The sequence below is a fragment of the Pteropus medius genome, unplaced genomic scaffold (assembly GCF_902729225.1).
Source record: "Pteropus medius unplaced genomic scaffold, Ma_sr-lr_union100, whole genome shotgun sequence".
NCBI classification, from domain to species: Eukaryota; Metazoa; Chordata; class Mammalia; order Chiroptera; family Pteropodidae; genus Pteropus; species Pteropus medius.
Window position 1 is genome coordinate 1 of NW_024354596.1, and position 16,688 is coordinate 16,688.

General features: G+C 41.4%; 1 long non-coding RNA gene across 1 annotated transcript; it reads right to left on the reverse strand.

The window, feature by feature from the left end:
- Nucleotides 1-9,098: 9,098 nt before the first annotated feature.
- Nucleotides 9,099-16,688, reverse strand: LOC120596732 (uncharacterized). Its single transcript, XR_005651227.1, has 2 exons — nucleotides 16,635-16,688; nucleotides 9,099-12,748 (listed from the first exon to the last, which is right to left on the reverse strand). It is a non-coding gene; the product is annotated as an uncharacterized LOC120596732 (long non-coding RNA).

Sequence of the window (16,688 nt, forward strand, 5' to 3'; positions counted from 1 at the left end):
AGCCAGCATCGCCTCTGAATGAAAGTGGATGTCACCACTTTGAGGCCCAGCTCATGGATACAATCACCCAAGCATGCTCTTCCAGCCGCTCTTCTCTTACACCTCACTAGGTAGAGTCAACCCTAAAGGCAGTCTTTAGAGCCTCAAAGTTGGTCTTGGCAGATGCTCCATCAGCCTGGGTCCCTAATAACTGTGTGGCCTGTTTACCTGCTAAGTACAGTCACATGAACGAGACATTCATTTTTATTGTGTGCAAGCCATGATATATATCTTCTGAAAACTTTGTTTTCTAACACCAAGCCTATCCTAATACATTTACATAAAAGCCATTTTCTGAAAGTTCACTCTTATTAATTTTTTCTGGCATAAACTTTGCCACCTCTGTTACTTCTTATGGCCAACTAATCCACCATAACTCTAAAAAGGACAATGGCTATTTTCCTATGTTTATATAAACACATATAATTATTTATTAATGAATCTCATATACCCGAAAGTTGATTCTATGTAAAAACTGAATGTAGATAGTAGTAAAGTAATTTCAAAAACCGAATGTTTAAATATAAAACTGAATAAAGTCGTTTTTAAAACTGAGTAATGTAATTTTTAAAGCCCATCAGAGAAAAAGGTTTCTTATGAAGCATTCAAATGAAACACAGCCCAACTCAAACAATCTTATCAAAAAACAAAAACCCAAGAGTAAGATCAAAATCAAAGCAACAGATGACCTCATAGCTATCTTACCTAAAATTTCAACCAAAATATAGTGCGTGCTCCCACGTATATACAAAGCGTAAGTCTCGCAGTGAGAAAGGGTGTCCCTGCTATGGTTTTCAGATTTATGAGACCTGGAACTATGGGAAAGAACAATGGAAACTGGGATACAGGTACCTCTTTGTGGCATATATGTTACTGGAGAGTGGGGTCCTCTCCTGGCACGTTGTCCAGGTTCTTGATGTCTCAAACAAAGAATTGAGCAAGACACCAAAATACAGTAGAAAAGAAAAGTTTTATTAGAGAGGGAAGTACACTTCCAGAAGTGGAAGCGGGCTGAGCAAGAGAAGCATGGCTCAAAAGGCCTGGTATCAAAGCCTTTGGGGTTTTTATCCCTATTTGCTGTGGTGGTTATTTTTCTTAGAGGAGTGGGCTTTCTTGATTGACAACGAAGATTGCCAGGATTCAGTGATTCATCATTTTGCTTTCTGCATATGTGTGTTCCCAGAAGTCAGTCTGTTATGATATTAATGAACTTCTGGGCAAATGCATCATATTATAATGATGGCATAATGAGACTCAGGTGAGTCGAAGGTCGTTGGGGGTCTTCACTGTGCAGGTGCGAGTGACTGGCTTAAACTGGTGCCTAAATCTCTGCCTACTGGTTTCTTTGTGTGAGTTAAAATATGTCTTCTGGCTTGCTTAATTGTGGGTAGATTAGGGTGGACCCCTTCTAAGATAGGATGACCTCAGTGTCTTTGCAGGCAGACCCGAAACCCCCTAACTAACTTTCCTGCCTACCTCTTTTCTAAGAGCCATGAACCCCTTTATTATTAGTATGGATGTTGAGGGACGGACGGTCTCTTCTTCCGTATCTACTTCCTTTGAGAATGGCTGTAGTCCCTGCCTACAGGGGTTTCATGGAGCTCTTTCCCTTTCTGCCTCGGTCAGGGTGGGGTCTTGGGTTTCCACGCAAGTGCCACCTTAGTCCCCAGACAAGGGAAAGAAAATACCAACTCGTTATTTAAATCATACATCTATTAATTTCTATTATTGATTTGCCTATTAAGTGAGTAAAGGGAAACGGGCTTGGTTAATACGTTTCTTAAAGAGTAAAAAGAAAGACATTTGGCTTAAAGTCCCCTCCCCCTCAGACTCTAAGGGTCCTGCCTGACTTTACTCCATTTCTGCTTAACAATGGGCTGATGATCTTTATCAATAGCCAGAGGATCTGAGTCACCAGGGCAATTATCAGGATTTGAGGGAGAGGGCCTTTTTTCTCAAAAAAATGAGGGAAGAAAATTTAACTAGGTTTACTAAAAGGGTTAACTCTGCAAGAGATGTCCTGCTAAAAGATTAAGAATTTTACAAGTGAAGTCCCGTCTCATGAGCCAACCTGCTCTATGCTCCTGGGCAGCCCTGACTGCAATGAATTCTTAGCTATTGGTTAGTTATGATAACATCACATGGTAGCCTTTTGTGGGGATAATGAAATGAGGGTTTTTATTGGCAGAGATTTTAAAGATATGGGAAACTATCACTGATATCTTGTTTATCTAAAAGGCAATAGCGAAAGTGTTTGGAGTGGTCATCTTTGATCAGTATTTCCTCTTCTGGATTTCTCCATTTTGAAAATTTTCCTCAGTAAGCATGTATTCTTTCCTAATGAAAAAAAAAAAACAACTTTCGAAAAGGATTTGCTAGTAGGAAACTGCAATGCACAGACAGGTGTGGCTGAGATCCCTGGACAAGGGAGCGATTTCTGCTGAGTGACCCAGGCAAGGTTGTCCTGGGAGCATCTCCAGAGCCAAGAGGAAGTCACCAACAGGAAGTCAGTCCCCTGCTGATTTTGTAAATAACTGTTAAGGGCCTGTAAGGAAGTCTCTGGGGCAAGAGATGAGGGACAGAGCTTGCTATCATTAACTCAGGCTAAAGCACTTTCGGGCCCTCTCAAATCCAACCTTCCTCCTCACCGTCCAAGCAATTTGAGTGTGAAAAGAGACTGGGCTTCAGAAAGGAACACTGAGCTCTGAATCAGGAGTCACAGTCTAGGCCCAATTTTGAGCAAATCTTTAGTCTGTGATCTCTTTGTGATTTGGTTTCTTCATTTATTCCTATTAATCCTAGAGTAACTTGCTGTCATTTTGCTGCAGGATGGGGCAAGCTCTCCCTAGTGGGTGGAGACCAAGTCCTGCAATGAGAGAGAAGAGAGTTCTTGGAGGAGAATATAGAAAGAACTCAAACACGTGCCAAAGTTAGTTAAAGTCAAAAGGAAAGTTTATTAAAGAAGGAAAAAGCAAAGACTAGAGAAAGCAAAGACAAAGCCAAGACGAGCAAAAAAGCCCCAAGTGGGGATGCACTTTATATGTCATTCTTCTGTTCCTGGGAGTTACAGTTTAAAGACTTTGTTTACCCATTTCCTTTGAGATGGACATACAGTGAGTAAGGATAAGAGTATATAGCATGAAAAGGTAAGAATACCTAGCATGAAAGGCCTGGTGGCAGTTCTCTGCCCTTAATCCATAAATTCCCCATGGTTTTAGCCATAGGAAATGAATGATTTTATTTGTGGAGGGCAGCCACTTGAAGACTCTGTTAGCCTTTCCCCTTCACAGGTGTGGGAAATAGGTCGTTAGCATTCCCAGCAGAAATCTTCCTTTGTTCTGCAGGTGTCCTCCTGGCCTGGCTGCAGGGCTGATCAGCATATTGCAATCTCTGAATATAGCTTGATTAAACACTTTAGTTCTCTTGCCTCCTCCTTACATTAATTTTACCAAGGTGAATTGAGAAATAATAGTCAAACAAGCTTTGTCACGTTATAAAAATGCAGTAATTATAATTACTAGTAAAATGTTATTAAATATACTCTACTACATTCAGATACGATAGGCTTCATTTTATTCCATTTGGTTGAATCAGATATGCCCATTGTTAAACTGATCTGCTCTATACTCTGAACGCTGTTGTTACCCATTATACAAACAGTACATTGATAACAACAGAACAACCCAGGAAGAACAACAACTGTATGTACTTAACATTTCCTGTTCATGCTAAGCTCACTGTGTTATAACCCATCATGTTCCTGAGCCAAGTAACAAATAAATTGCACTCCAAGTGCTACCTGAGTCCTCCCAGAGCACTGTAGACACTGAACTGCTGATGAGCTTCCGAACAGCTCTTTCTTTTGGCAGGATAAGCTTAATTGCTTGCAATACATGTCTGTACTGTTAAAAGCAGAGATTACTTTTAGTATGCTTCCTATGCAAACATTTCTCTTCCCCTTTTCATGTCAAAGTTGTTAATCTACTACTAGGTAAAGGCCAATTACTATGGAAAGAGAACTGTTACTATAGAGTCAATGAGATGTCATATCACTCAGCCCATCACTGGAAACTTGACCCAAAGAGTGAAGTCCACAAGGTTGGCAGGAATTCTCAGGGCAGACTTTCAGTCATTAATTTCAGATTAAAAATGAGGCAAGCAAATAGATCACTTAACCTGAGACAAGAATGATTGACATCCACTGCTCCGGCAATTATCAATAGCTCCCCATTTCCGTCTCAAAAGTCCTAGTTCGAATAATAATTAAAGGTTATTTTATGAAAACACAATTTCCACACAAATAAATTTGTATGAAGTATTGCTTAAATACTTCAAGTAGATCTGTAATATTCAGTGTATGCATATTCCAAGCATGAACGATATTATATACAAGTAAACATCCCTGTAAACCGAAGCTTTACAACTTCAAGTGATTTCTGACATTCAGTGTCAGAATTCAGTGTCTAAAATGTTTTCCAGGCTCTATGTCGTAAACGAACCTGTCCATACCACGATTCTCTTAATGACTCGGTGTCATTTGTATGAGTGTCAGTTATAGTGCTACACTGTCTGCCGTACATACACTGACCCCTCCAGGTGGCAAGGGCTGCTGCTACGAAGAGCCCCGTTCTGCTTTTGGTAGTAAATGACCCCAAACTGCAATGTTTTTGTGTTCTCCTATGTTCTCTTTGGAGAATTCTTCTTCCCTTCATACTGTTGTTGCAGGATTCTCTAATGAAGAGATGGGACACCGAGGCTGTAAGCAGGAAGCAGTGTTTATTGATGCCAGCACCAGCTCGGCAGATTCTTATCCAAAGGCTGAGCCCCGATTGTAACATAACAGGCAGTTTTATACAGTCTTATCATTCCTACACAACTGCAGATGTAAGGAAGAACACTGATTGGTTGGGAAGCTATGAGAGAACTGTTGTTAGCCAGAGAGTCCTTGAGGAGGGGGAAGGGCAGTCAGAAACAAACTCATTCGAGCAACAAATGGCCAGGCAGGGTCAGGCTGCTACACATCCCTCTTTGATGCCCAGACCCAGGACTGGGTCAGAGAGCATCATTTCCTTCTTCTAACTTTTGGTTTAGAAGCTGATACCTCCGTAGCATAAAGACTTTGCTACAGTTTTTCTTTCTACTGTAGCCTCTATGAGGAAGGTGGTTGACTGGATAACAAGAGGCAACAGGCATGCGAAGAGGAGGCAGATCCTGAGGAGGAGGAGGAGTATCCTAACTAAGATCTTAAAGCCACCGAAAGTGGAGAATCAACCACCAAAGTGGGTACTAGGGTCCCATCCTTTCCAACTTTGGATGGGCACATGAGCTATTTTCCTCGTATTCGTAGCTGTGGCAGTCACAGCTTTGCCATTGTCATCTACTTTGAGGGAACGATCGGTTTGGTTAAACTTCCTGCACATTCCTCCTCCTCTGCTGATAGATAATCTAAGGCTAGGCTGTTTTGGTAGATAGCTGATCATATCTGGGATCGTTGCCTGGCTAGAAGCTCTAAGGCAGTTGCGGTCTCATTGGTTATGATCTCAAGAACTGCTTGTAAACTAATGATCCGATTAAGTATGTATATAGGGGTCCGGTAACCCCAGCTCCTATCTTGGGCCTAAGTTGCGAGGCTATAGTATTGGATAATACAGTGGGGCCACCACTTTATCTTCCCCGACATTTGTTGTCTCCCTATTTCAAACGATCTCTTAGTTTTGGCCTTTAACTCTTGATATAGGGGAACACCTAGCTCATTTCCTCCTTGGTCAGATAGAAGAAGCCAGGCCGAATGCTCCCAACGGTGCAACTTCCCTTCCATTTTGTCAGGAGTTGAGTATGAGACTACTTTCCACAAATCCAGAAGAGCTCATTGGGCGCTTTCCAGCTCTGGGGGCTGGTGGAATTGAGGTTTTCTCAGCATAATCCAACCTCATCTAAGCCTACACTGTCTCCTACGCCCCAAAGCCCACAAATGTATGAGCAGCTAAAGGCCGCCTTAGGCCAAAACCTAGGCAAGAACCTCTTAGTTAACCTGGCTGAGAGGACAGCCCACTCTCTCAACTAAAACCCAACTGTCACAAGCTGTACTATAGAAAATGACATGGTCCCTAATCCCTTCCACACCTCTTCATCCCAATGTAGAGGTGTCTCCTGACATAGTTTCCTAACTGAGTCTTAAGGTCCTGTTCATGCATTCTACCTGTCCTGAACTCTGTGGTCGATAGGCAGTATGCAATTTCCATTTAATATTTAAATTCTTGGCTAGTAGCTGTACTATTTCTGCTACAAAGCCATTATCTGAGCCAATGGTAATTGGTAGGCCAAATCATGGAACAATTTCTTAGAGCAGGGATCTGGCTACTTCTTGAGCCTTCTCAGTCTGGGTGGGATAAGCGTCTACCCAACCAGAATAGGTGCATATAAAAACCAAGAGATGCTTGAGGCCCCATGATCGAGGCATTTCAGTGACGTCTATTTCGAGTTCATCAAAGGAGGTGCCACCAACACTTTGGATACCCAGTGGAGCACATGACACTTGCCTGGGGTTGTTGTTGGCACAGACTTCACACCGTTCACACACCACTTGGGAGATGCTAGAGAGATGGAGGACATAGAAGTACCAACTCAGAGTGGTTTCTGGGGCAGTGCGACCAAGGTGAGTCCTTTGGTGAAACTGCTTGACAAAAGTGGGGACTAGGGTCCCAGGGACTGCCATTCATTCGTCCTTGAACTTCTACTATTCACTGGGAAGGAGGCTCCCCTCTTCAGTCTTAAACTAGGCTTCTTCTTGAGGTGAGCAGTTGGGGTTTCATTCTGCTAAGGGACTGGGAAACAGGGAAACAGTTAGAGCTATAGGGCTGGCCTTCTCCTCGGCCGCTGCCAGTTTAGCAACACAGTCTGCCCTGCGGTTGCCCTGGGCCGTTACGGTGTCCCTTTTTGATGTCCTCTGCAGTGTACGACTGCTACTTTCTTGGGGGCCCATACAGCGTCTAAGAGTTCTAGAATTTCCTTTCTATATTTGATGTCTTTTCCCCTAGAATTGATCAGACTCTTCTCTTTGCACAGGGCTCCAGTACATGAAGGGTGGTGAAGGCATACTTAGAATCAATGTATATGTTAGCACACACTCCTGCTGCCAGCTGAAGGGCGCAGGTCAAGGTGATGAACTCTGCCTTCTGTGCTGAGGTTCCCCTAGGTAGAGGTTTTGCCTCAATGGTGGAATGTAGGGTCACCACAGTATATCCTGAAGGCATTCTCCTCCTCTCACAAAGCTGCTATCGATGTAATATTCTACATCAGGGTCTTTGAGGAGCTGGTCTGTTAAGTCTGGTCAGCTGGAAAACACTTCATCCATGACTTCAATGCAATCGTGGTCTGGCTGGCCAGGTCCAACGGGTAGCAAGATGGCTGGGTTCAAGGTCTGCACTACCTCTAGGTGAATGTGTGGATTTTCGCACAGCATTCCTTGGTATTTGACCTTCTAGGCATTAGTTAGCCAATATTGTCCCTCGGACTCCAGTAATGTTACGACTGAATGTGGTACTCGAACTGTCAGTTCTTGCCCCATAGTCAGTTTGTCCGGCTCTGACATAAGGAGGGCCGTGGCTGTGAGTGCTCACAAGCAGGGTGGCCAGCCCTGGGTGACAGACTCAAGCTGTCTGGAAGATAAGCCATGGGACAGTGCCAAGATCCCAGCAGTTGGGTTAAGACCCCTACTGCAACACCCGTGCTCTCACGTATGTACAGAAAGAAAGATTTGGTTAAGTCTGGGAGTCCTAGTCCGGGGGCATTAGTGAGTGCCCGTCTGATTTCTTCAAAGGCCTTTTGTTGTGTAGATTCCCAGAGTAGGGGCTCCTGTTCTCCCCCGTTTGTGGCTTCATAGAGGGGTTTGGCCAGGATGGAGAAATTAGGTATCCAGATTCTGCAGAAGCCAGCTGTTCCGAGGAATTTGCGGACTTGTCATCAGGTGATAGGGATGGGAATTGAGCAGACCATTTGTTTCCTTTCTGGGCTAAGTTGGCGCTGTCCCTTTGACAGGTGGAAGCGAAGGTATTTCACTCTTTCTTGGCAGATTGAAACTTCCTTTTAGAGAACCCCGCTTCCCAGAGGTGACTGAGGAGTAGTTATGTTCCTTCCAGGTGACCTCAGGAGTTGATCAGACTCCCCTTCTGTCCTCTAGTGAACAGGCTGTTCCTGGGACTTGGGTCCTTACCATTCAGTTGGGCAGTACTCCTGGGCTGGTGCCTCTTCGGGTTCTGTTGTGCTTCCGGGGCGGCCGTTTAAGGTCACTGGAAGAGATGTTTCTCCCCTTATGGGGAGAAGGGCCTGTTGGCACACCACGTGAAGTCCATGTCTCCCCACGTCCTGGGGGCCAGACCCTAAAGACAAGGGAGGTGAAAAACTGCCGTCTCCAGATCCCAGACGAGCCCCCATAAATGCTGCGGGATTTTCGAACAGAGAGATGGGACACCGAGGCTGTAAGCAGGAAGCAGCATTTATTGATGCCGGTACCAGCTCAGCGGATTCTTATCCCAAAGCTGAGCATAACAGGCAGTTTTATACAGTCTTGTCATTCCTGCACAACTGCAGATATAAGGAAGAACATTGATTGATTGGCAAGCTATGAGAAAACTGTTGTTAGCTGGAGAGTCTTTGAGGTAGGGAGAGGTAGCTATGAGAAAACCGATGTTAGCAAGAGAGTCCTTGAGGTGGGGGAAGGGCAGTCAGAAATGAACTCATTCGAGCAACAAATGGCCAGGCAGGGTCAGGCTGCCACACTGTCCCTGTCATCCTCAGCAGAGTATCCTTTTTCTCATTCATTTGCTATGTGCACACAGCAAAGCTTGGAATCAAATGAAAAAAAATGTTAGACAACCAAATAACCGAGTCTGTCCTGGTTGAACCCCAAATAAGTGTAAACATACCGCCTGAGGGACTGAGGATCACTTTATAAATCAAGTACAAAACTTACGTGCCTGAACTATGTGATCTTTAATTGGCTGTGAGAGACTAACATTATTTTGTTTGTCTTTATTATATTTAATCTGTCATTAGTTTTCATATATTTTGTTTAGGCTTCGACTTCTAGGTACATGACCTTGACATTAGTGCCTAAATACCTCGTAGAAAAGCATGGTTCTCTCTATATCAACTCAGAATATCATTTATCCCACCCATGAAAGATATTTCCAACAATGAAAAAGTCATTCTAGCATACTTACCAAATTCCAGAAATCACGCCATCTGCCAGTTTTCTTCTCTGGCAGTTAGATTTTGAAACTAATAGATATCATGCATTTTCTTATGTCATATAGCTATTCTTTTCTTAACTTATATTTGTTGGCAAATGCTTTCAATTCTAGTTTTCTTTGCTATTCTGTATTCACAGATATTCTCCAGTTAGTACTTTCCAAACTTCATTTCAATAATAACTCATGCAGATTCCAATTGTATTAAAATATTTCTGATTGTATTCTGATATTTTTATTCAGTTGAAGCAATTATATTTGGTTCTCAACGGATCTAACAATTGACTGATGTATTTTAGGATTAAAACCATTAAATACAGTATTTCTTGGAAAGCCACCTAATCCAAAACTATTTAGTCGCTTAGGCTTCCTTATTTCTCAGATTTCCTTGCATGGCATCTTCAACATAAGACAAATCAAAGAAACAGAATGAGCACATCCTTCAAGTGCACACCCAGCATGACAGTCCTTAGGGAGGGAACGCGGTAGGGTGCCCCCTGGCTCTTTAAAGCTTCCCTACAAAGTAAAAAAAACTCCATCCCGTGGCTTCAAAAACAGCAAAAATTTAAAAAACCTAATTACTAACATAAATCAGCAATGACTCCAAATCGTATAAAACAAACTCAGAACACATGGAAAGGAGGTTTCCTCCGCAATCGTGTCTAATTTAGAGGTAGCGATTATAGGAAGAGAGATCCTAGCTGTGTAGCCATTACTCAGCTGTCAGGAAAAGCATGAAAACAAACAAGAGCAAATCAACAGAATCTGTGTAAGTCTCTAAATGCCTTAAAAATAGCTGATGTTTACAACTGATGGTTTGACTGTCAAAGCAAAGTTCAATAAAATCAACGAAAACTGTATTTTTCTAAAAATATTTAAAACTACAAATTTTTAATAATATAGAAACTTTAAAAAAGTTAAGGAGATTTACTTCAAAGTCAACTAGTGCAAAGAAATAACACATTACAAGAGATTTTATGAGTCATGGGAAATGTTTGCTTTCAGTTTTCAAACAAGTGTGTACATTCTGACAAATTTGAAGTGACAGCCGTATTTCTTGGAAAGCCACCTAATCCAACTGTTTAAAAGCAAATATACTGGCAAGAGTCACTCTGTTATGAACAGGGTCTCTTATCAAATGAAGATGAGTTCTAAGCTGTTGGAAAATACAATCCTCATTTTAGAGAGAACCACGGGGTTTCAAAGAATCTCTTAGTTCTGGAATTGGGGACAACAAAACAACCTACAAAAAGTCATAAATACAACACATGTGAAGCATTTTTGAAAAGTGAAGGAGAAAAAAAGTATTCCTCTTGTGAGTACATAATGATTTACTATCATGCTATTCTAGGTACGATAATGTGGGATATGGCTAGACTGAGAGAGTGCAAGGAGGGCAGGTCCACAGGACGAGAAGGCAGCTTTATGCCTGGCAGTCTCACAGGCTAGAGACCTAAACTGCGATGTGAGGAAGGCAAGGCAGATAGGACTGGAGGGTCCAAGACCTGGAGAGGAGGAAGAGCAACGAGAAAGCAAAGAAATGAGACAGCTTCTTGAGATGCTTCCCCTCCAGACAAATGTTTTTTCTGGAGATGGAAGAGCAATATTTGTTTCCTCAATTGTAGACATGTAAACAAAAACTTTAAATGATCTTAGTTACTAATTACATGCAGATCCTGTCTATTTCAAATCTCGTCCTGACCACCAACCTTTTCAAACTCCTATAATTCAATTTATAGGACATCTCTAAGTGACTATCTTGTCAATGATGAGTGCTGAGCCAGCGTAAGGTGGATTTATCACTTCTACTCCAACAGCTGCTGAGAAACTGAGCTCCACTGCTCCTGGATCCAAATCTAGCTGCACAGTCTTCTAGGGAAATGAACCTGGGCTGTGACCTAATGGCTACCATAAAGACACTAACCATTCCTGGGTTTATGGAATTCCAAGAAGGGTGAGAACCATTTTGCATTACTAAGAAATTCTTTCAAATCACACAAAACTTTCTGACATTTCTACAGCTCCCCTTGCAAGAGTTCTGCAAATATCTGGCTTAAGAAAAAGAGATCGTAGTGCGTGTTTAAAAAATAAAATCAAGGCCTAGACATTATCCAGTACAAGGGCCAGCCCCAACCTTCACTCTCAACTGCCCCTAAACATCTGCACCCAGATGTCTCTCAGATATGGACCACTTGTGTCCAGGCTTCCTAACTTGATAAGCATGGGGATTCCACCCGGGTTGCTCAGAGAACCCAGAGCACCCTTCCTTGGCTTCTCTCCCGAGCACAGCACAAATCCAACCAGCTGCCAAATGCTGTCACTTTCACTTCTCCAGCTCTCTCATGATACTCCCCTCCTTTCTAATATACTGCCCGGACTCAGGCCCTCTTTGCACCTCTTCAATTAACACAGACAACACCACTTGGGATCTGATCAGTCTCTTTATCTTCAAGCCCAGGATAAACTTATCTAAAACAAAGATCTTAACACTCATAACTCTGTCTTCATGAAAACTGTAATGCTTCTGTGATTGAATTCAGAATAAAACCATCTTTTCATGTTTTCTTCTTTTAAGAGCATGTCAGTAAAAGTGCAGATTCCAGCTCTACCACTTATTAGCTACAAGATTCTAGACAAGTAACCTCCTTGTACCTCTGCGTACCCATCTGTAAAACAGGCATCAGCATCTCCCCAATAAAGCTGTCCTCGGGATTAAATGAGTTGATACATACAAAACACTTAAAACAGTGCCTAGCACACAGAAAACACAGGTTATCATGACTATCCCACTCCCTGCCTACCTCACCCAACAGACTTTTTGTACTGTCAGAAGCATTTGTTCATTCTACCCACAGACACGTTGAGTCTTACCTTGTATGCTAGGAGATGGAGATGCAAACATGCATAAATGTGTTCTGCACTCTCCTGCCTCCATGTCTGGGCCCCTCCACATCCTTTTTGCCCCCAAAGCCCCTTCTCATCTGCAGACATCCCACTACTCCTCATGGTGCAAACCCAGTCAGATAGGCCTCTCCAGGATGAGCCCGTGGTTCTTCCATGTCGTCTCATCAGTCCGTATCTTCCTATCAGTGAATCTCCCATAGGACTTTTGGTTTGTTGTTCATAAGTCTTAACGGTCTCCCTTATGTTACAATTTCCTATGCAGATACTATGTCTGTTCCGCTCAATAGATGGAAAAGAATGCCTCATTCTTATCTCTGTAGCACCTTCCAAAGTACCTTATACATCACATGGGAGGTCAGTCCACATTACTGAATAATTTGTGTTTAAAAATATTTATATTTCACAAATATTATATACTGTGGGCTAGGCCTACCTTTCATCTTTTCAAGAAATGTGCCTGTGTTACTTCTACTGGGGCTGCATCCTTTACCTGTAGGTTGGTGATGGAGCCAAATGTGATCTCGGTCTTATTATAACTCTCTTGAAACTTTACACAGCTAAATATTAAAATAAAAAAAAAACTAAAGTATTGATACATGCAACAACATGTACTGATCTCAATGGTATTATGTTAACTGAAAAAAGCAAATCTCAAATGGTTATATACTGTATGATTCCATTTATATAATAATTTCAACTGTAAAATTTTGATGACAGTTGCATAACTGTAAACTTACTAAAACTAATTTAATTCTACACTTACAACATGTCAATTTTATAGTATGTAAATTATTTCCATAATGCCACTTCAGCCAAAATAAAAGAAAGAAGAAAAGGAAGGAAGGAAGGAAGGAAGGAAGGAAGGAAGGAAGGAAGGAAGGAAGGAAAGAAAAAAAGAAGGAAGAGTAGTCCTATGTTTATTTACACAGAAACAATGGGAATATACATTTACCATAACTGGAGCTGAAACTACCAAAAAGCAGATGAACTTTTGACCACATAGGTCAGGTTTAATAAACACTTTTGAAGGCCTGTGAATTTTTCTCTCAGCAACAGATAGATTAATGAAGTAACTATCAGCATTGATTCAAAAACCTACCATGGTAACTAATAATAGTCTTTGAAAATATTCTGCAAAAAATAAAAACTACATGGGCTAGGTAATAACCTTGAAAACACCAAAACACTTTTAAGATTTGAATTTCATGATCTCTGAGATTCCTTTCAGCTCTTTGATTCTGAGTCCTTTCCACTGCTTTTTGGGGGGACGGGAGAAATCACAACAAATTTAACCATTATCAATGGGCTTCCATATTACTTCCATATCATGCAAGTTCCCTACTGCTGATGTAATGCAAACATGAATTCCTATTCCTTCAAGGGCCGAAGGGATCAGATGTTTTACAACATGCCCTCTCCCATCTCCTCACTCTCTCTCTCACATCAGGTTCTACTTCCTTGCTCTTTTTAAACCAAACCTCTCATTTCCAAAGATTTCTTCCTAGAGTGGTGCAAAAACCCCCAAATCTGTATAATAGAGATCTGCAAAACATCCAGCTTACTAATAATGAATTGAAAGTCATATAATGTTTATAAGTAGGGAATTTTTATTTTATATGTGAGGCACAAAAACAGAGAAGCTACTTCAATGCTGCATTTCCATCTTTACTCATCCTGAAATACCTGTCCCCTACCCCCGTCTAAGAACATGCACTTGCCTTCTGTTTCCCAAGAACAGGAGGCTGTAAGGCCTGAGTTCTACTCCCATTCTCTATGTCCCAAAATCTCCTATCTCCACAGGCTACTCTCTCCACTTGTACTCCATGCTGGTTTTTTGTCCACTGTCATTTCCTCTCCCCTGTACTTTCAGTGCTTTTTCTTCTTTGGGTACTGTTCTTGTCATCTATTCTCTTATTAAAAATCGTGAAATATGAAGATGGACTAAACATTAGATCATATAAAGAACTTTTAAAATTAGTTTCAAGTATACAGTACAACGGTTAGACATCTATGTAGTTCATAAAATGATCCTCCTAATTGCTCCCTCCCTCCCCTGGCCTTCCACCTAGCCAACATGTTAATGCTAACTACATTCCCTATGCCGTGCTCCTCATCCCTGTGACCAACTATCAACTACTAATTTGTGCTCCTTTAACTCTTCACCCCATTCTCCCAGCCCCTCAAGTCCCCTTCCCTCTGTCCATCACCAAATTGTTCACTATATTTGTGAGTCTGTTTTTGATTAGTTTGTTCTTTTTGTTCCTTAGATTCCACATATAAGTGAAATCATACAGTATTTATCTTTCTCTGACTCATTTCACTCAGCATAACCTTCAGGTCCATTCATGTCATTGCAAATGGTAGGATTTCATTTTTTTAATGGCTGAGTAATATTCCATTGCATATACAAACAATACTTTCTTTATCTAATCATCTGTTGATGGGCATTTAGGTTGCTTCCATATCTTGGCTATTGTAAATTGTGCTGCCATGAATATTAGAGTGCATAGGTCTTTACGAATTATTGTTTTGGTTTTCTTTGGATAAAGACTCAGAAGTTCAATTTCTAGGTCAAAAGATATATTCATTTTTAATTTTTTGAGAAATCTCCATACTGTTTTCCATAGCGGTTGTACCAATTTGCAATCTCACTAACAGTGTATGAGAGTTCCCTTTTCTCTGCATCCTCGCCAACACTTGTTTTTTGATTTATTGATGATAGCCATTCTTATATGTGTGAAGTGATATCTCATTGTGGTTTTAATTTGCATTTCTCTCATGATTAGCAACCTCGAGCATCTTTTCAGATGTCTGTTAGCCATCTGTATTTCCTCTTTGGAGAAGTATCTGTTCAGGTCTTCTGCCCATTTTTGTTGTTGAGTTGTATGAGTTCTTTGTATATTTTGATATTAACCCCTTATCAGATGTCTCATTAGCAAATATCTTCTCCCAAACAATCGGTTGTCTTTTTGTTTTGTTGATGGTTTCCTTTGCTGTACAAAAACTTTTTAGTCTGATGTAGTCTCATTTGTTTATTTTTTCTTTTGTTTCCCTAAAGGACTTATTTTTAATTGCCTGGGTGTAAAAATAGTATTGTGGTTTGGTAAGAAATTGTCCTTACTTTTTAGAGATACACACTGAGGTACTTAGTCACGAAGATAAATTTTAGATAGTTCCGCATAAACAAAACTCTTTTGATGCAGAAAGTCCATCTGTCTGGTGTTGTACCCTCACCCCCATTTAAAGGCAAACGCCTCAAAACAGTCTCTATATCTGTGTTCACTTCCTCAGCCCCATTACTTCCTCTACCCCATTCCACTCCACTGACTGGCCCCCCAAGTGCTCTGACCAAGGTCACCAATGAACTCACTGCCCTCCAGGTACCTCCTCTCTGAGCTCTTACCTCTTAGTGCCACACCTCACTTGCACTGGCAATACTGGCACTTTCTATTTGAAAGGCTCTCTTTTTCTGTGCTCCACGACATTGATTTCCTGCTGCTTCTCCCGCATGACCCCTCTTGTTTTGTCTCTCTGCAACAGGTTTGCTTATTTTTGCTTTCACCCTCAAAATGTTAAATTTCCAAGACTTCAGTTCCTAGATCTCTTCCAATTTTACACTTCCAAGTTTTTACTATATGGAGGTCACAGACTCCTTTGCAATTTAATGAATGTGAAAACTCTTTCCTTAAAAAAAAGCCTACACACCACACACACACACACACACAAGACCATATGCATAGTTCTAGAGGTTCCCTAGAACCCTTGCAGCTGCAAGCTCTTCCACAGGTCCTCCAGGACTCTGACTCCTACGCACTTTTTAAATTCCAATCTACCTCTCTTGCCTCAATTACCATTGATAGGCCCACAACTTTTATGTTTATTGCTCTGCTCTTTCCCCTGAGTTTACACTCACATATAAAGAAACTTCTTACAGCTCTTACCAAATATAATAGTCCTAGAGGGCATCTCCCTCTCATGCCTCCTCTATCTTAGCCTTTCTCTTCCCCGTGGCACAAGCAGAGTGAGTATATCTGTAGTTCCCTGAACATGCTCACACTCACACCTCTGAACTTCTGTTCTGATGCCCTCTGCCTGTTGTGCCTTCCCCACTTTCCCACACAGCAAACACTGAATCATCTTTCCAAAGCCCCATCAGCAAAACACGCTATGTCTCATATTTCACAATCTTTCGTGTCTTGTTTTGAAGATAGGGACATTGAAATTTTACCTGCAAACCACCACACACCAGCACACTTATTGGGACTAGTTGAATTAATGAGTGAATTATTAAAGTGAACAGAAAAGGAGAAAGGTCACACAGAACATGGGTCTGAACTGTGTTTCAAAAAAAAGCTAAGAAAACTAACATAGAAGAACTTAAGAAAAATGCTATATAATCCCATATTGCCTAATCTACAGCAATATTCACAACTGCTTCATTACCTTAATAATATCATTAGTTTCTCCAGCAACGGGATTTGATTTAAGTTCTTCAAT